This window comes from Pantherophis guttatus, chromosome 2 (genome assembly GCF_059756535.1).
Source record: "Pantherophis guttatus breed Tessera chromosome 2, ASM5975653v1, whole genome shotgun sequence".
In the NCBI taxonomy this organism is placed as follows: Eukaryota; Metazoa; Chordata; class Lepidosauria; order Squamata; family Colubridae; genus Pantherophis; species Pantherophis guttatus.
The window spans coordinates 166,841,830-166,863,760 of NC_142064.1; the positions used below are offsets into that span (position 1 = coordinate 166,841,830).

The 21,931-nt window shown below is 36.6% G+C and overlaps 1 protein-coding gene across 1 annotated transcript in view; it reads right to left on the minus strand.

Moving 5' to 3' along the window:
• Positions 1-21,931, minus strand: part of GAS7 (growth arrest specific 7) — a 149,041-nt gene that overhangs the window by 125,798 nt on the left and 1,312 nt on the right. The gene's annotated exons all lie outside the window — the stretch shown is intronic.

Sequence of the window (21,931 nt, forward strand, 5' to 3'; positions counted from 1 at the left end):
TAATGAATTACCATCAGCAGCAGCTACCCCTAGACTCTAGGGGCCTAGAATATTAATGTAATGGGTGATTGCACCAGTACCATCAGACACACCATTTCAGTGTTCCTATTAGTTATGACAAATGTTACTCTATTCACATAGAAGCTACCACAATGTCTAGACTTGTAAGTATGATAGACTCTATAACTTGATTGGGAGGGGCAAAGTATATAGGTTTATTGTTATCACTGGTTGATTACACATACCTGTGACCTAGTATTATTTAATTACTCTGGGCTGTATAGATATGTTGTAATTCAGGCTCAATAGAGTTGGTTCTTCTAGAGGTTTCGTTAAAGCATACAACAGAGAAATCAATTCCTGACATTAGTGTTTTCAGCTGATCACCACTAAAGACACAACAGGTGTTTTGTCAAAAGCACATGGTACAAAAGCCACTAAACACTCAAGTCACATGAATTGGCCTTATCTGAGGCCAACATTTGGCTTCCCTTTTTTGTCTGCCTGCTACAAAGAGTAACTATAACAAAGCCTTCTATTATAAACGGAGATTTCCATTGTAATCTAGAGGTCTCTTTAATTTTTGTATGGAGGTGGCAAGTACATGCAGGCTCAATCTTTCCCATCTCTTAAAGGGTGAAATTACTGACATTTTTTCTATAACATCACTGCAAAATTCCATAAGCAAAACACACATAACAGCTACTATTCAGAAAAGGGAAAATCAAGTTTCGGTAATGTTTTTCTTCTTCTGCCTGATAGTTGCCATGGTCACCAGATGACTGTGTATATATCTGTGTCTAATTAGCCACCCCCACATTGCACCATAGCAACATAGCTAATATTGTTCTCTAAAGAATTTTTTTTTGGAGGGGGGGAGTTTCAAGCATATAGATTTATAATGAATTATATAAAAGTAAGCAATTGGTTTCTTTAAAAGAATAGTCTCGCATGCATAAAATAGTAAAATAAAAAGAAGACATAAATATTATAATATATATTTAGGAAGTCAGGCCTTGGCTACAAAGCCTTTTTTTCACCACATTCTTGGCTTGAAAAGTGTTTTTCTGAAGGATTAACACAAAAGAATCAAGATATCTTCAAGATGCTACTCTATTGTGCAGTAGCCTGAGATGAAAAATAATAGTCACAAATTAGGGACAAAGCTTGAAGGAAGCCAGCGAGTAAAACTTTCTTATCTTCTATCTTGTATTATCTTCTCTTTTTTTGAGTCCATTAACAGCAGCTAATGTCTTGCAAAAAGGAACAAAGGAAACATAAGGGGCATGATAATAATCCATATGTTATGACACTATCTCCCACAGATATCTTATATCTGATCTTCACATTTCTTTCTCTTCTTACAGAATCATTAAAAATCATTTAACATGGCAACCTCGTCAAAAACTCATACCCGCTCTACCATCATGGAAAGAAGGTACCTGCTCCAAGAAATGTTTAGAAAGAAATAAACAATAAACACCTCATCATCATGTTTTTATCAAATCCTATTTTCTGACTATTTCTGTCTGGAGTCAATAGGTAGTTATCACAGTTTATCAAATCTACATGGTCTGGTACATGTAATGATCTCTTTCTTTGCTTGTACTTTGATTCCCACCAAGCCAATTTCAGTAGAATACCTCTAAATCTTATTTAGAAAATAAATTCCAACAGATGGGTGGAGTTATTTTCCCATGTAACAATATAGAAACATGTAGACCAGGTTTCTTTCTGTGCTCAGATCTTCCAGTTCTCACTCTGGCTTATGATTCTACCTGCTATGTCAACAAAGCTAACCAAGAAATGTTAAACTAACTTCAAATATACCTGTACCAACTCAGTCCTTTGGTAAAGAGCATTTTCTGTTGCATTCCAAATGCAGCTAAAAAATAGCTTCATTATTTTTAATATGCATCTTTAAAAAGTACATAACAAAGAAAAAGGTCATAAAAATGACATCTAAACTGTTATAGTGCTATAATTCTATGTTATGAGCCATTCAGAGAAGTTGCATGGTTGGGCAAAAACCTTGGGCCATCTCAGTTTAATATGTTTGTATGAACAAAGCTTTCCTTATTAACTATGCTGTATTTATGCAACTTAGATCTATTACAAAATTATTAATTAATAATTAGCATTATCACAGATCTCCATAAACTTGTAAGATCAGCGCTACTACAATACACAATCGCGATAAAACATCTTTATGCAATACAAAATAAACCACACTATCACTATCACTCAGTTATCATTTAAACAGCGATTCTATCGTCAGGGAATTTCAACAATAATGGAAAAGAAATCAATATACAAGTGAACCCTTGCCTAAAAGACAAAGGAAAATTTACATTTTATCACCAGTTTAAACCTCATTTGTAATGCCTAAAGTGAATAGAATTGGTGACAGGAGACTATTGAAAAACAATAGTATAATGAATCTCATATTCAGACAATATAATGAATTTCATACAATGGCTCCTTTCTCTCCCATTAACAGTAAAGGATTCTCAACTACACACTGGAAATAAGTAACTGCTTCTCACTGAAAAATCAGAACCCAGAAACTAAGCATGAACAACAGGCATCAAGCTACTGGGACAAACATATCATATGAAATATTGTGACTATATTTGTTAAAAGCTTACTAAAACCTAAATAAAGAACAAGAGGCAATGCATGAATTGGCATATAAAAAGCAACAATAATTTTCAAGGATAGAAAAATGTGATGATGATCTCCTGCCGCCAATTTCTTTTTTATAGTAATTTTGTTAAAAATTACAGCTAAATAAGATAAAAGCTAACATGAACTAAAAATAAATCAATAAAAAGAAAAATGGAAAAGTAATTATTAAGACGTCAGCCAGCTTTGTTCGTATATCAAGCATAGCACCTTTTTCTATATCATTCTTGTAACCTGTCATTTTTACAACCATTTTAAAGATCTATCTCTGTCTTGTCCGGTAAAACATGTTTCTCTTCCCTAACATCTTAAAAAACACTTTCTACCTGTAATGGCAGATACACTTAAAATTAACTTCTGGGTCTATTGTTCACAAATATCTTCACTATGTCCAATGTTAAAGTATTTTGCTCCATTCTCTATTAATAGAATGGAGCAAATTTAAATATTCTTCACCTTTACAATAATTGTAACATTTAGTTCCTTCTGGTTCCCTCTAGTGTCCAACCTTTAAGTCCAGTTCAATTTTTTTAAGGACTCAAAACAAAAACATTTTCTCACAGGAAGGAATATTATCATTAATTCCAAACTTTTATTTCAAATCCATCTGGACTCTTAGTCCATTGGTAACTTTCCAAAATCAACATTCTAATCACCTATTTGCTTTTATTCCCTACCACCACCACAAAAAAAAAAAAAAAAAAAAAGTCTGTAACTTGTATTTAAATTTTCTTTTTCTAAAAGTTGAAGGAAACTCAACTGGTGCTGTAAAACCTATTGATCCAAATATTCCTAAGGGTTGAAAAGCAGTTAACAAGTCATTTCCAAAAGTCATTAGAAAAGGAAGCATGGAAGCACAGTATTCTTAAATGTCTCAACTGTGGAAAGAGCAAAGATAACTTGCCCTCATCTCCCAGAGCTCTAAAACTGTTGGAGACCATTGCCTTGTGGTCTTCTGTCTAGAGCACTTCAGGGTAATCTCAAATCCTCTCCTTTTCTGGAGAGGAATGCTCAAAGAGCTGGTCTACCCTCCAGCTCTTCATTCTGCTGGAGTCATCAAGTTCTGCTTTTAGAAGAACTGCCTTCAGTTTGCCAATTTTTCCACAGAAGTCTTTCTTACCTTCAGTTTCTATTGCTCAATACTTCTTACTCTTTTTTCTGAATTTCACCTCAAATAGAATAGTATAATTGCTAGATCTATCTATATCAGGGGTGTCAAACTTGCGTCGTCATGCTGTTGTCACATGACATATCACTACCTTTTCCCCTTTGCTAAACTGGGGGTGGGGATGGCCAGAGTGTGATGCACCTGGCCCGCAGACCGCAAGTTTGACACCCCTGATCTACATGTACATACTAGGGTATTTTTCTTTTCAAGCAAAACAGTATGATCAAAGATATGGCAAAGATGGAGTAGAATTTACAGAGTCCAGTAAAGCAACAATAAAATATTTCTTGATTTTACAGTTGTACAGATCTTGCTTAGCAACTGCCTCAGAGAAAAACAGTGTACAATTACAACAGTGATGAAAAAGTAACTTTATAATCAATGCCCACATTTACAACTTTTGCAGGTCTGTAAAGCAAAAAAAAGCTGAAGTAATATTGTAAGCAGAGTCATGGTTTCACTTAAATATTGCTTCGCTTAATGACCAAATTGCCAGACCCAGTTGTGGTTGACAAACAAAGATTATCTGTATTCAGAAATAAAATGGAAGGCTTTTTGGAATTTTTAATATTTTTTTACTGCTTTTGTTTTACAGAAATTTGCAAACTACTTTAATGGAAAGAATATTTTGTAGCACACAAAATTAGCGGAGACAGCATTTAGGATTATCCACACAAACTCAGCTGTATACAAAACTCCTTATAATCCACATTTCTATATGTTCATTAGACATGTAAACTGAGAAGCCTTTTAAGATAAAGCAGTGTCGCGTTGTATTTTTTATCAACTAAGCAAAACCATCTGCATTCTATATTCTGCACTTGGACAGTGGATAGTGCTTTGTTTCAGGTATAAAAACACTTAAGCAACAGCCTTAGACAGTCTTAGACCTAGATCACTAAAGGTCCATATGTCTATAGCCCAAACAGCTTCCAATTCAGTGCCAGAGAGTTTTTAAAGAATCAGGGTTTTAATTCTGCTCATCTATTACATTTAAGTATACATACTTAAAAGACCTCTGGAAAGACAAAGATACTGGATGCATCCAGTTAAAAACAGAGAGGAAAAAGAAAAGATTCCTGTGATGAAGCTTGTCAACAAGAGTAGGGTAGAAGGGGGAAAAAAATAGGAAAAAAATAAAAATAAATAAAATGCACACCTACAAGGAGCAATGAGGATAAAGTTCAGAGTCCTCTCAAACCTGTAGTATCCATGGCGGAGGAAGACAAAATAAGCCCATGCTGAATCATTTTCTGCAGCACATACAATTTCCCAGCACACTTTAGGTGAACAGTTCAGCCAGAATCAGACCTGGCAGCGAGCACCAAACTCTCCTTTTTAATTCTTTTCAGAATACTGGACATCCAAGAAAAAATTAGGGAAGAAAAAGGAAAAGATTGGATCTTTTGGATAGAATTGGATTTTCCAAAACAACTGGAAAACTGTAGCACAATTCACCAACAGATATACAGTACTAGAAACAAGTCAAAATTAAGTGTATAAACTGGGCATAAGTTAATCATTATGAACACTTGCTTCATATGCACTGCTGCACTGACTTTGATGTACAATTGGTCTCACTCAGCAATCTCATTTTCCCACAATCTGTACCTGCTAATACCAAAATTGGATTGTATGGTTCATGCTTCATCATACAGTCTCTCTCAATTAGTGCTTTAGTGCTTTCATCTTTTTTCATGTGAAAGTAACTAACCCCATTATTTTTGCATAATGCATGTAAATTACTGGCATTTAGGAGTGCATATATTTAACATAATTTTAAATATCTTTAGAAACACATGTTTAACAAAAAAAACAATGTAAGGCCAGTAAGGGATAAACTAAAATTAAGTGGTAATAGACTGCTAAAAAAATATCTTCCAGCAGCAATGAATAGGAAATAAATTCAAGGTTGTCCTCTAGAAATCCTATATAGAAGCAACAGTAGTCTTGAACTCGACACAAAACAAATATACACTCCATCTTATGTAATAATTAACCAGACTAATCATATAGCAAAAGTAAATATTCATTCATTCATAGAGGTTCAGTTTAAAAGATATCTTTATTCTTAAGCAGTTGGTACTGGATAAGAAGTCGGGAGGCTGGTGACAACTTTGGCTTGTAGAAAACTCCCTCCTGTTGTGAATTGCAGTTCCTAGTTACAGCTGGCAAGATCCTAACCCTTAGCCTTATGTGATATGTTTCTATGCATACCGCAGAGCAAACAAAAATTAAAAATATGACTTCTCTAAATTTGATTCTACCACTTCCTAAATCAATGCTTGTGTCCTGCCATCTGCCTGTTTATCTAAGTCACTATTCCACTAACTTCCACATTAGTACTGCTCTACTGCTAAAAGGAAAAACATCCCATGGTAGAGATTTACCGCAATCATAACTCTATCAACAATTCATTGTGTATTCATGGATCAATACAGTGTGGTAGATCAGAATTGCTCAACTTGCATCAAGTTCTATGTACAAAAATTACATATGTCCATTTACTGTATCAAAGTGTTTAGAGATTCCTGTTACAAGAAATTTCCTCCCAGTTTAAAAACTACTGTTATTAGCAATAGCAACAAAGGTTACATTTTCATGGAAATGTCTGGTGTTTGTAATGAAACAATATTGATAGAATCATAACTTAATTTAAAAACATCACCATTAGATGGATTTGTAACTGGCTGACAAATTGTACTCAATGAGTTGTCCTTAATGGTACTACATCTACATGGAGGGAAATAAGCAGTAGGGTACCACAAGGTTCTGACTTAGACCCAGTACTCTTCAATATCTTCATAAATGACTTAGATGAAGGAATAGAAGGGGAACTCATCAAATTTGCAAATAACACTAAGTTGGCAGGAATAGCTAATACCCCAGAAGACAAGCTCAGGATCCAAAAAGATCTTGACAGACTTGAACAATGGCCCCTATCTAACAACATGAAATTTAATGTGGAGAAAAGCAAGGTTTTACACTTAGGCAGGAAAAACCAAAGGTACACGTACAGATTAAAAACAGTAACAGTAAGAGGAACCTTGGCGTCCTAATGGATGATCACTTAAATATGAGCCAGCAGTGTGCAGCAGCAGCCAAAAAAGCTAATACAATCATTGGTTGTATAAACAGAGGCATAGACTCAAAATCATGTGAAGTGTTAGTACCGCTTATAAAGCCTTAGTAAGGCCACACCTGGAATACTGAGTCCAGTTTTGATTACCACATTTTGAAAAAATGTTGAGACTTTGGAAAAAAGTGGAAAGAAAAGCAACTAAGGTTATTAAAGGCCTGGAGACAAAAACATATGAAGAACAGTTGCAGGTATGGCCAGTCTAGAGAAAAGAAGGACTAGGGGAGGGGACCTAACCTATCAAATGTTTGGAATTAACTGAAAAGTATATCTTGGTACACAATTCTATGAACTGTTGAAGACTCCTTTGTGAAAAACTCAAATGATACGCTGGGTTAGAAGAATCCACACAAATTAGAATAGTTTAGCTCTGCAATGCAGCTTAGATTTTTGGTATTTTTCTGCTATACATTTTGGGTCAGGAGGTTTCAATTAACAATAAGCTCACTTGTTCTGTTGTTGTATGCATTCGTATAAAAATTGCACAATAGAAAGAACATAGCAGAGATACATCACAATGAAAATATTTTTGAGCCACAGTGACTCAAAAATGGGAAGAGAGGAAAGGAGAAAATAATTTCTTTCAGTAATCCTCTAGCCTGTAAGTCTTCAAAACCTACCCAGTGAATTTATGTTAACAAGCAGAAACCACATATTTATCTCTCAAAATGACATTTAGCTGAGTAGGCTCCTTACCAAGGAAAATCATTGTGGTATTTTGTATAATAAAGCAAGGGTCCTATGTTTCATTTTATACAATAGCTAAAATATCAATCCTTACTTTTTACAGTTACTTCAAGAGTATTCTCAACTACTAACTTCTAATACCTTAGTTACTATTAAGCTATTATAGTATACACTTGGAGAGAAACCAAAAAACAGTAGTATTTAAGATTTCATAATACAGGAAATAATTACAATATCTTCAAACTTTTGTTCAGTATTGAGGTTTAGGGTTCAAATATATACAAAACCAAAGTCTTCAGCTAGGGTGAAGTACCCATTCTAATGAAAACTAGACCATCCAGAGACTTAACTCACCTGATATCTATTTTCTTAGAACTCCTGCACAAATGTCTTTATGAAATATCTTATCAAATTAACTATGCTGAAAACAGTATAAAAACACAAGTATAAGTAATAAGTAATCCAATTTCAGTTACCCATCAAAATCATCAGCTTCTATGCCATATAAACAGAGCTATTGGTGCCATCTTCTTAAAATGAGAGCTCATTCTAATTTCCAGATGAAGTACCATTAATCTGTTGCCCTACAACCTATTTGGAAAGTCATTCAGACAATACAGTGCTGGTAAGAAAAGGATAATCAAGAAAAAGTAAATTAATGAACCTGAATAATTTCAGCATTTGTTATTTTAGCCGCTACAGGCTTTTTTATTAAGCAAGCTTTTGTAGGATATAAAGAAATATGCACAGCTATCTCTCTATTGCACAAGAGAGGTTCATTTTCGTGAGTTAGAAGCCTAGTTTTGTTCTAGTGAAAAGAATTGCAAAAGCTCACAGCTGCCAATCAAATGAAGCTATAATCCCACGCTGTTGTGATGCATATTTATAAGCAAAAGTAAAAAGGCAAGCCCTAATAAAATACCTGCAATTATAATCATGCAGCCAATTCAGATAGCATAAGCCAAAGAACTGCATCCTTATAAAAGCAAATCACTGGTTACTGCATATAAAAATGTTCAGTTCTAGAAAATTATGCTGACACCAATAAAATGAATGCGCTTTGGGGCAAACTAAGTTCATCATAACTTTGGGAATTCAAATTAATTATGTGAGTGATTGCTCAATAAACTTGAATAAATGAGCAGAGACTTCATTTTTTTTCCACGGGATGAAACACACTCCTTTAACATCTAAAGCATTTAGTACGTGATCAGTTTAAGAAGGATTGGTTTATATAAACCAACTTCTGTTAGGTATTATTCACACTGTCTAGTCTAGGAATGGGAAGCTTGCAAATCTCCAGCTGTAGCTAAATAACAACTCCCAGCAACATCAATCAGAATGACTAATGCTGGAGAACGTGGCTGAAATCCAGTTTACTCATCTCTGATGTACTCTGAAACACAGTCAGATGTGGACATTGAATATATGTTGTCTTTCTTATGCTTCTAAGTTCCATGTTCCATTCCTTCACCTCACCAATTTGATGACCAAACCCTAAATATGCTGAACCCTAGATGGAGAAGTGGAGCTAGATGACAAAATCAGGGAAAATACTCCAGTGAGAAGTCCTTCTTTCCCCTCCAAACACACACAACACTTTTTTTTTTTTGCCTACTATAGAGTTCACCAAAATGTTATATCTAATGACAATATGTCTGTACATGTTGTCTGAAATGACAATATGATTTCTGTACATTCCGGAAGCCACATCATTCTGGAAAGTGTAGAATAGGGTTTGCCCTGCAGAACATTCTTATCAAACATTAAGGCAAAACTGTCAGCACACTAAGATTAGACTAGCACCAGACACTGCTGAGGTTAAAAAATGACAAGGTTACAATGGGAATGAGTGGGCAGTACATATATTCCTATTGGCTACCCCTATTCAAACTATCTTGATTTTGAAACTAATGGTGAGTAAATCGCATTTGGTGAACCATCCCTAAGGAATCAAATTTGAAAAGAATTTTTTTAAAAAAATGTTTTTAGCACATAAGTTGGCATAATGAAGACAAAAGAAAGGTATTCAGTTTTTTAAAAGATCAAAATGAACAATTTATAGTGATAGGACTAAAGAAGTGAGCTAAAGCTAATGCTTGATGAGTAAATGATGCAAGAAAGAAGTCATCTGATTCACAACTTAGAAAAATATTGCAAAACAATAATCAAATTGTTTGGCAAAAGAGAAAAGAAAAGAAGAACCATATTAAAAGTATCATCTTACAGTCAAACTAAATGAGAAATTAAGATATTTTGCAATTGGACCCTGCTCTCCTATGTTTTGTTTGCTTTCAAACTGAAACAGCCACAAGTTGGAAATGTGTAACTGGGTTAAATCCAGTGGTGGGATTCAGCCAGTTCGCACCACTTTGGGAGAATCAGTTGTTAACTTTCTGAGCAGTTTGGCAAACTGATTGTTGGAAGAAATCATTAGGGCAGAGAACCGGTTGTTAAATTACTTGAATCCCACCACTGGTTAAATCTATCCCATAAACTGAGCTACCTCAAGGGGCTGTTCCATCAGATGAGAATACATGTAAAGAAATCTTAACCTTTCTCTCCAGTCTGTCTGAGCACTGCCAACCCATTGCATTTGAAATATACACAGACAGAGAAAAGTTCTACCATCTCTTCTAGTATAGCTGAATTAGACATTCCAAATGGGCTTATATACTTAATTCAGATGCACTTTGTATCGTAGTTTTTCAAAAACGTATAAGATACCAAGAAGCAAATGTTTTCCATTTCATCAAACAATTTTATCCCATGAATCAATATTTCTTATATTTCCACATTTGCTCATCTTGGATATTTAAAACAAGTCCGCTAATGCAAGGATAGGCAACCTACGGTAATAATCAAAAGGTCACATACAACTCCAGTAAGTGATTTGTGCAGCTCCTGGTATACCTTCCAACCAGAACTGCTAAAAATGGACAGCACAATTCCATTTTGTTTTATTTATTTATATATGTTTGTATTTATTTGAGAATTTATATGGCCTCCCATTCACTTTCAGTGAATCTATGTGGCTTATAAAAAAAAAATAAAAACCCAATATTAAAAAATATATATTGAATTGGGAAACATAAAAATTAGAATGTCTGAAAATAATTTTAAAATATTAATAATATTTTAGGATGTATATTAATCTTTTTAAAATGAAAAGGGAGAAAAAGAAAAGGCATTTAAGGGTCTCCATCCATACTGCCCATTGTGACTTTTACCCTGCCAATGTTAAGAATAATTTACAGTTTCCAAACAGCTATCTCCCATTCTCTAGTGGTCCCCAACCTTTCTGGCTCCACAGACTGATGGCAGTAGCAATGGTGGTGAGGAGGGAATGGTTTTGCACATGCAGCCTTTTATATTTTTAAATACAAAAATAAACCCCTTTAGATAATAGGTATTCACAGTATTTTGCAGGCCAGCTCCAGGTTGGAGAGAAGTTTTTGTAATAAATTAGATCTTTTCTATGACAATGTTACTGAATTAAACTGGGACATACAAAAAACCAGGACAGTATCCTGTGCAGTTCTAGGCAGTGCTGGCCATAAAAGATGCTTGACAAGGGCCTGAAACAGTTGTTCAGACAGAAATTGTGCACCAGGGGATCTGGGCAAACATTTACAATGGAACCCATTAGTTTACTGGGGCTGAGGTAGTCATCTCCTGTTGTGAAACATCAAAGAGCAAGAAACACTTTGTCTGAGCCACAGGAGAACTGTTGTTATTTAGAAGAGACTGGGCTGGGTAAAACAGTTTGTTCTTCTTCCAGACTCACGTAGTTCCCTGTTCACTGTTAATTCTGTGGAAAACCTGAGCTTGCTTCTTATATAATCTGTTAAACAAAATTGCCATTGGGGTGATACAGTAGGAGGCCTGTTTTGCTTTTGTTTGCATCAGCATTTCCCATTCGTTTTCCTTGCTGCCACTTGTTCACAAAGGGGACCAGAGAGATTAAATGAGACACATTTTACCACTGGTGTATGTTACAGATTTATAAAATACTGGGTGGGCTAATTTAGTATATTGAGATATAAACAATTATCAGGGAGATTCATTAAAAGTGTCTCCTATCCCAGAGTCCAATTCTCATAGTTATTATTTCCTGGATTATTCTAGATTTACAAGGCATGTGAAGACAGATGCATAGTAATTAGCCTGTTTGGAGCTGCAGTATTTTATTTAAGCAAACAATATTATATCTGTTCATCTGTCTCAAAGTAGACAGGCCAAAAGCCTTTCCAGCCATTTGATTTTAGCATAAAAAAACCATAGCCATTAGCCTCTCCATAACCCAAATGCTCTCCCTGAAACTAGTACACCTGTTGTTCAGATAAAGTCAAAAGGTTGTTGTATCAGCAGGACACATTTTCCAACACTCATATTCTAACATCTTCTATTAGAAAATAGCCATTTTTCTTCAAATGGCTTTTCTTCCAACTGTGAACACTCTGTGGAATACGACCGCTGCATAAATGTTATTTGTGCCATTAGCAGTCCAGGAACAACTGACAACTCTCCATGCAGCAGTGGTAACTCTTCATCACAATTAAACGTTATTGCTTTTTAAAATACTTTTAATCACCAACATTCCCATTCAAGCACTAGGCTATTCTAGCCTTACAGATGGGTGTAAGAGAAATCCACACAGATTACTGAAACAATTGAACTTTTTCAACATGAGTGTTGCTGGACATCTGGTGTGCCTTGTGATTCTCAACTTTAGTTCATTGCCAAAGGCCCTTCAAGTCAAAGCCAATTTACACCATGAGGTCATACAATTGAGAAAACGTTATGTGACTCAACCTTGAGATTTAAAATTTAATATTCTTACATTTTTTGCTATTTTTAAGATATAAATGATTAACATATCATAACAACCAATAATAAGATCTCTCAGTTTATTTTTTTACTTCCTATAAGACCACCAGTACAATAGGAAACCCTAACATATCATATGTCCAGCAAGAAGGGTGGGAAAAGGTGGGAAAGAAACATTATATATTTTTTCATATTCAAAGTTTGGCCTTAAAACATTTCCTGAAACAAAATTAGTCTGGAACTGCTTAAGTTTAAAAAAGAATTCAGCTTGCTGAATCCAGGCTTTTATATTGAACAAGGTAGTGTAGCTTGGAAATAATCCAAAGGAATGAACCTGTTTAATAGCAGACCCACAGGAAATAATCTTGGACAAGTCTTGCCTGGCTGGATTTGTGGTTTATTTATAAAATCTTTACACTACCCTTCAGGATAGTATTAAAAATCAATAAAACAAATACCAAATAAAACAGGAAAGACAGAAGGCAACTTGAAAATAAGAGGACTTCAAAAGAGCTAGAAATGAGTGCATACATTCATATATAATTTGATCTCATAATATGCACTTGCCAGAAAAACATGAGATATTAGACAAGAGCGGGATTCCAGGGCACCATACTCAAAAACTAAAATAAAGCCATACAGTCATCTTCTTACAATTTGTTTAATGACTTTTCAAAGTTGCTTATGACCAGTTCTCACACTTATGACCACTGCAGCATCCCCACAATCACACATTCAAACTTTGGGTGCTTGCCAACCAACATGCATTTACAATGGTTGCAGCATCCCAGGGTCCTAGGATTGTCATTTACAACCTTCCTGGGAGGCTTCTGACAAGCAAAATCAATGGTGAAAGGCAGATTTGCTTTATAACCGCATTATTCACTTAACAACTGTAGTTATTCATTGAACAACAATGGCAAAAAGTTCATAAAATGGAGCACAAGACATTTCACAACTGTCTTTCTTAGCAACAGAAATTTTGGGCTCAATAGAGGTCGTAAGTTGAGGACTATCTATATAGAAAAACTTGGGTAAAGGACTTTCCAACAGATAGTACTGGAAGATATAGTACTGCATTGTAGTAAGTCACAAGAAAGTGGTCTTTCAAAGCCAAACAGTGATGGTGGTATTGCTTGACAATATAAGGTTTATTGATTAGAGAAGTAAAATATATTTAAATAGATGAAAATGAAAATATGGCTCCTTTTGGTGTGATTTCTTTTGCTGCTTAACCAGGAAAGTCTTTTAAAATGTCAAATCAAATGCAGGCGTTAAGGGAAAGAGCATCACTTTGCACAACACAAAGTATAGCATCTCTTAGAAATAGCGGCCAATTAGAGCTCTATGGCTTTTGAACATGGTAACAACCTCCAAACCTGATTCTGGTTAAAACTAATAAAAGTGGATTAAATAGTCCTGAGACTACTGAGAAGATCCTGCTGTGAAGCTACAGGTTTAATTAATGGGGATGGGATTTGAATATTTTCTGCAATCAAAGTACTGTTTACCCTTTTAATTCTCACTATCTAAAGTAGGGTATAATAACTAAATAGGAATGGAAGATCAAATCTCTTTATTGAGCAAACTGTCCCCATATAAATTGCTGTGTAAAATTTAAAGTTGAATTGACTGGTCATTCTCTAGAACAGGGGTGTCACACTTGCGGTGTCACGTTCTCATATGACATATCATGACTTTTTCTCCCTTCACTAAAATGGGGGTGACTGTGGCCAGCGCATGACGCATCTGGCCCGTGGGCTGCAAGTTCAACACCCCTGCTCTAGAAGATTTGCATAAGATTAACAAGGGTTTCTAATCTCAGCAGAGGCACATATGTTTGCATGGATGTGGATATATATTTCTGTGCAGACATACATACGTTTGTATGCTTTCAAGGTTCCATCCTTGTTCCAAACACATATTCCTGGGTTAAACATATGCCTGGTGCCTCATAATTTCATACTTGTTTTCCAAAACAAGTATGCATTTGCATTTGCTACCAACTGTTGGGCCGTGAGAATCTAATTAAAAATACATTAGAACCCATAAGAATGTCTGTCCATAGTTAACTGGGAAGAGGGAAGAAAGGTATTCAACTAAGGTTCTGTTCTTATCTATGCATAGAATAAAATCCCTGACAAACTTGCCTTTCTTCTTTAGACAACCCACTACAGATAGGGACAGCTCAGCAAATAGGGGCAAGCAGAACGTCCAGTTGCAAAGCTCTCTCGTCATTCCTGGAGTTGTACATTATTCTTCATAAAAGAGCTGTCCAACCACAGGAGGCGGCAACAGCAGTTATAAAAAGCCCTGTTACCCTATAGTCATGCAAAATCTATCCTGCCAGCTGCTTCTTCACATCCATGAAAGAGAATGAGAAGAAGTAGATTTGATACATATAACAAAATAATCTTCTCTGAAATGAACATAGGCAAATGTCTCCATTCCAAGATCAGCTGCATTTACTAAAAACAGTAAATTCCGTGAAGCAATTCATTGGGTAGGCCTAGGTCTAGCAAGCAGAAAACTATTAGCTGATATAGTAATATACATACTGGTGCTGACCACCCAACCCTATAAGGCAGAGATGGCGAACCTTTCTGGCACCGAGTGCCCAAACCAGAATGTGCATGCATGGGTGTGCGCATGTGCGGCCACCAAAGCCCCAGAAACTCGAAGACCAGTGCACCCCAGCCACCTGGTCTTCAGGTTTCCAGTGTGCATGTGTGTGCATGCCAGCTGGTCTTTGTGTGTGCCGAAGCACCGGAAACCCGAACACCAGGTGGCCGGCATGCGCATGTACACCGACCAGCTGGTCTTCGGGTTTCTGGGTCTCCAGCACACACAAAGATATGTGCCAGAAACCACAGGAGCAGCTGGTGATGGTGCGCATGGCCACAGAGAGGGCTCTGCGTGCCACCTCTGGCACGCGTGCCAAAGCTTCGCCATCACGGCTATAAGGCTAGTTCCCTTTTTTCTTTCTCCTCTGAATGAACCTGCCCATCCTTTGCACTGAGAACATACTTTAGATTTTTAGCTTGTGAGAGGGATAACGAGAGCCAGAGCTTTCATGTAGTCTTCCCGTTTCTGAAGTATCACTTACCTTCAGAACATTGTTTCAAAAAAGCAATTAAAATTATCTTGTTCCAGGCATTTGAGAACTAAGGAGCACTGGCTGACTTTCACTAATTTTCAGACTTTTTAATATTTTGACTTTTTTTTGGAGGAGGAGTCTGGGTTGTTTTTAATGGTATGTTGTTGTTATAAACCACCTGGACTCTGGTGAAGGAGTCATATACTAATTTTGTTTTATATATACATATGGGTTGGTGAGTGGGTGGATGGACGGGTGGGTGTATTGGAACAATTTAAACTGCTATCCTATGGACTGTGACTATTTATTTGGGATAAATCCTACTGAGTACTGAAAAATGTGTTTCCAAATAACTATGCATAGAATTGAACTGCCCAACCTTACAGTAAATAAAGCAGTTCAGACATTAAAATTAACTTTTCAGTTTAGATAGATAGATAGATAGATAGATAGAGAGAGAGAGAGAGAGAGAGAGAGAGAGAGAGAGAGAGAGAGAGAGAGAGAGAGAGAGAGAATACACAACACTGTATTTTCCTGTCAGTTCACTTCTTAATTTATTGCCTGAAAGAAAAAGCTGGGATTCAGGATGCATGCTGGCAAGATTTCTTGCCCATTTAAAAGCATGTAACTCATACCTTGCATCTAAATGAGACACCAGGAAACAGATTGGTTAATTTCTTAAAAATGAAATGAAAATCATTTACTACAGAAAATATAATTTTTACAATTTGGAGCAGAAACCTAGAACAGAAAAAGTGGGTCATGTACCCAAAGGCACATATTCCATGCACATTTTTCATATGGAACATCCTTCTTCAGTTCTATTTCAGAGGAATATAATCTTGAATTGGGTATCTTAAAATTCATTAAGTTGATCATTTATTTGTTAATATCCATTACTGAAATGGATGGAATTCTGGAATTCAGCCCTCCCCTTCCCCCAATCTATTTCTAAGTATTTTATTTCTGAATGAAGAAGGCTTGAACACAGTTTGGAGAATCAAGTCTTCTCAATATTGAAGTTACTTTAAAAACATTTTCTTTCCTGGATGAAAGTGAAAGAGAAATGGGGCAGGTTCAAGCTTAATATTTACCATGGGTAGCCTGATTTACTCAGTATGCTAACTCGTTCATTAAATATGGTTTGTTGAATTAATCACAATTGGCTGGGTTCACACAATATATCACTAAAACTAAACAACCCATATTATGCCTTAGTACAATCTTTGCATACAGATCGTATCTTCTCATAACAATAAACCATGGTATAATGTTGACACTGACTGCAGCCCTAGCAGAAAAATTATTCTTTCTGAATAAATCCTTTTCAAACAAATGCTATCTGCAGTCCTCTACAATAATAGAGGAATTGGGCTCTTGTATTAGACTGGGTTTATGAGCTGTGGTGGTGCAGTGGTTAGAATGCAGTATTGCAAGCTAACTCTGCCCACTGCCCAGTGTCTGGAGTTTGCCCCTGACCAGTTCAAGTTTGACTCAGCCCTCCATCCTTCCAAGATTGATAAAATGAGGACCCAGATTGTTGGGGACAATATGCTAACATTTGTAAACCACTCAGAGATTGCTATAAACTACTATGGAGCATTATATAAATCTAAGGGCAATTACTATTATATTATCTGGGCTGCAAACATATGGACAGCTGACATTTTTTGTATCTTTTTGCTACCATTTCATGGTCATCCAGATTTTTACAGCCTGGATATGATAACCCAGCTTTTACAGCACCCACCCACTTCCCATTTTTGATATGTTGGTGGGTATGGAAGAGCATGCATTATGTCCACACCAGTATATTTTTAATTTCTAGTTATTGCTTTGTCTTTATGAGTTTTAAAAATCTATCATCATAATGTGTTCTTCAAGTCATCCAGATTTTTTTTTTTTTTTTTTTTTACATTTCAGACTCATTCATGGAAGCTGTTCACATCCTTAATTTTAAATACCTTGATTCCTAATGTCTGGCTTTGAGCCCACTTTGTAGAATCTGACTTCCAAATGAATGGCTGGCTGGCTGGCTGGCTGGCTGGCTGCCTTCCTTCTCTGAGAGCTACACAACCAAGAAGAAGCCTCTTAATAAAGACAAGAAAGGGTTCCTATTCATTTTGGTTCCATTAACTTCTCTACCGTTCAGATCCCAAGTTTATAAATAAGAGCTGGAAGAGATCCCAAGAGGACATTGAGACTAACCCACTTCCAGAGCAGAACACTGTTCCATCACTTGAAAATAGGGACTGTTTCATCAGACCAGTTGTAAAAGAAAGCAGTGAAAACACACATGATTAAAAGCATATGGTCAAAGCAGAGTTATAATTTCCCAACCCCACAGATGTTTTGCCATATCCTCTTCTTTTTGTGTAATCGCCTGGCTTATAATTAGTCTCAACAATATTGTATGAATTTATATGCCTTACAGCATGAATAGGGTTGTAGGCATTACCCTTAAACAGGCTTAACAGGAAGAAACCCATTGAAGGCAATTATGTTTTTATGGTGAAACAAACAGCCTCTAATAAGAAGCAGTTCAGAAGCGTGGTGAAAAGAACACCAACGAGGAGATTAGATATTAGTGCAGCAGCCAAAGGGTTTTAAGCTTCCAAAACAGGAAAGGGAGTGAACTGTCAGGCTACATCAAATTACCCTCCATATGGGAATGTACACGAGTCCTTTCTCAAGTGTCTTTTACAACCTGGCTCACAGGTTTTGGTTATTTTATTTAAACATACAAACATAAATATAAAGCTACAACTGTTTTAGTATTAACTTAAAATGGTGCCCACAGAGAATTCAGAGCTAAATGTGCATAACTTTGCAAACTGTCAATTGCTAAAGCTTCTAAGACTGTATTCCATAGAATTTTATTCACTTGTAAAATATAATTTCTAGGGTTTCCCTTACTTGTTGCAAGGAGCAAGCAACAATATTAACAATCACTGCACAATAATCCTGTAAACAATAGCAGGACAATTTTCAGCAGAAACAACATTAAACTAATTGGGAAGCAAGAATACCTTCACAAAAAGAAAGCATTTTAGCAAATTAATGCAGAGAAATGTACATAGCTTTTTCTCCAACACAGCAACTGACCAACCAATTCAGTGATTTCATTAGTTTATCACATATGGCACAATTAGAAGCCATGATGTAAAGCATTATATTAAACGGCAGAGCCTGAGCTAATTCCTTGTTAATATTACAAGGGAAGTAAAAGTGTCCAGAACAATTATGCCATGCTGACATAAAAATGACACATGTATCATAACATCATCGTGCTAATAATGTGAATCATGTGGTCACAAAACAATGCAAAATTATGTGAGTATATAATTTGTGATACATACAATATCACTTGTTCCCTCTTATATTTTCCCCATTGTGGACACCCACAAGGAGCACCTATTCATACACATCTCTATTTTTTTTGGAGTTTATGGACAAATTTAAAAGGTTGAATATGAAATTCAAATGTACTTCACAACCTAGAATTTCATATCACAATGAAGGAAAAGTAAACAAAATAAATCACACCTATTAAAGCAACTGTGTAGTATGGAAGCAGGAGATGCTTATTTGATATGGCTTACAGAGTACACTACATAGTAATTATTGATATAATGTGTCTATCCCATACAAGCTGTATTTCCAAAAACCACTAAAGCTATACTATGGTTTATTGGATTTTGGTTTAGTGTAAATCTAACCAGTGTGGTGTGAAAATAATTGTTCATGGTTATTGCGTTGCAACAAATTCAGCCAACTATGTATCTTTGAACAGTGTGAAAATCAAGTTACAAAAGATTCCCTGACTGGTTCCCTGGAACTATTCTACTCAACCAGATGGCCATTACTATGGCCACATAAATATGATCTAAGCCACACTATGCATGATTTAGATTGCTATTCAAAACCACAAACACATTACTTGAAGAGTCATTCCCATCTACATTACATAAATATGCCCATTATTTACAACTGCATACTAATATTAACTTTGTTCCCTAGAAAACATTCTAAAATTGCACGATGGTCAACTAAGACCCATATTGCAGTCAGAATAAGTAATATTATGCCATTACTATTGACTTGTCTAATTCATCCTGGAAACCTATCACATCTTAGCAGCATGTTGCATTTTTATGATATGTGCACAGTTCCCCGCTAAAACTTAGATTTGCAGTCAGTAATTCTGGTTACATTAGATGTCCTTGTAGTTTGAACACTATATTTTAAAGTAGGATTACATCAGCCAGAAACTATTTTAAAAGAAATCTACATACAGGTACAGTACAACATTTGGCAAATCTCCCAGCTGGAATCCAGAGTTAGCAACCTGTATACAATATCAATTGCTGGGGAACATGAGTTAGAGAATGCTATGGTACTCCTACCCTGTTTTTTAGTACTGACAGACATTGTTTGGTCTCTGTGGGAACAGAACCCTACTTTACACAGCAGCACTTGTTGCATTAGACAATCCTCTGACAAGGTAAAAGCATTGCCAACAAGCTTTCTAAGCAACCTGTGAAAATATATACAACAATGCAGATGATGGAATTGGCTTAGTGGTGCTACAGGACCATATTATGGTGACACCACTGAATTAAACTTGCAAAATTGTACACTTTCTAGAATAAGATTGTGTGAGCAGAGCAGTGCTGATACTGATTATTTACAACATTATTACTACTTTATTTACTACTGCAATGCTCTCTACATGGGGCTCCCCTTGGGGTGCACCCGGAGGCTCCAGTTGGTCCAGAATGCGGACGTGTGGGGGATTATGGGAGCGACGGGGCACTCCCATGTGACACCTCTCCTGCGCCAGCTGCACTGGCTTCCTGTGGTCTTCCGGGTGCACTTCAAGGGCCGGCGTATTTACGAGACCGCCTTCTGCCGCCAATAGCCTCCCACCGGCCAGTTCGCTCACACAGAGAGGGCCTCCTCAGGGTGCCGTCGGCCAGACAATGTCGGCTGGCGACCCCCAGGGGGAGAGCCTTCTCTGTGGTGGCACCTGCCCTCTGGAATGACCTACCCCCAGAGATACGCACGATACCAGACCTCCGGACTTTTTGTTGGGCCCTGAAAACACATCTATTCCATCTAGCCGGGCTGGCTTGACCCCATCCTTACGGTTTTAAATTTATAATTGGTTTTAATTGGGTTATTTTAAATTGATGGCCAAAATTATTTAATGTTTTTTAAATTGTTTTTAAATTTTATATGTTGTGTTTTTACTGTGGCTGTTCACCGCCCTGAGTCCTGTTGGAGAAGGGCAGTATACAAATTAAATAAATAAAAAATAAATAAATAAACATAAATCTAACCAAAGTAAAAAATGTATGTATTTTAATTAGATTATGAACCACAGGGCTGAAGTTTAAATAGAAGATCTTGCCATTCTCTTTTAGCCCAGGAGTGCTCTGTAAGAACCTAACCGTACATAAATATTGCACTTTTCTCAAAGAAACGTGGAAAGAGTAAATGTATCACCTGTGTGGTATTACTATCTGTATGTGCCTGTTTGAACACATTTATGGTGATCATATTGATGATCATAACCACAAGAAGGCAAGATGTACAGCTTAGGAAGAAGTACCCATTAAAAAAAGAAGCAGCTGGCTGCACAGCACCATATGTGTACTACATGAATATGTGATAACTGATTACAGGGCAAACCAATTCTCTGATTGCACCTTTGCACACCAAAGCCCATTTTCATAGGAATGCAAACAGCTGCCTTATAAAAACAGATCAATTTTCTGCTAACTAAATGGTAAAAGATTTCCAAGATTTCAAATAAAAGTCTTTCCTGGACCTAACCTGGCGATGCCAGCACTGAATACACCCTTTCCCTAAACTCCTTCCTAGCCAATGGAAGCAATGGCTTGGAAATCTGGGGGAAGGCGGAGGCGTAGTTGAGCCAAACATCTGAAGCTGGATGGAGCAACAGTCTGACTCAGGATAAGGCAGTCTATTTTCCTGAGCAGGAGGGGAAGTTACTCACTGTCATGAGCTGAAATGAGCTTTAGCAGTTTCATACCAAAAGCTTTAACATGAGGAGGGGGGGATGGGGAAGAAGGGTGCACCTTTGGAACTCCCTGTGTAAGGAGGAAACAAGAAGGCTCCACCACAAAGTGGAAGGGGAGATGGCAGAGTCCTTGGACAAGCTGGAGAACATCTGTGAGGTGACCCTTACAACCCAGATAAACCTCCAGGTGGCCTCAACGACTTGCTAAAAGAATGCAAATGACCAGCTTGTGGGCAAGCAGTATAAATCCTTCCATTCCCCACCACCCAGTCAGAGCCG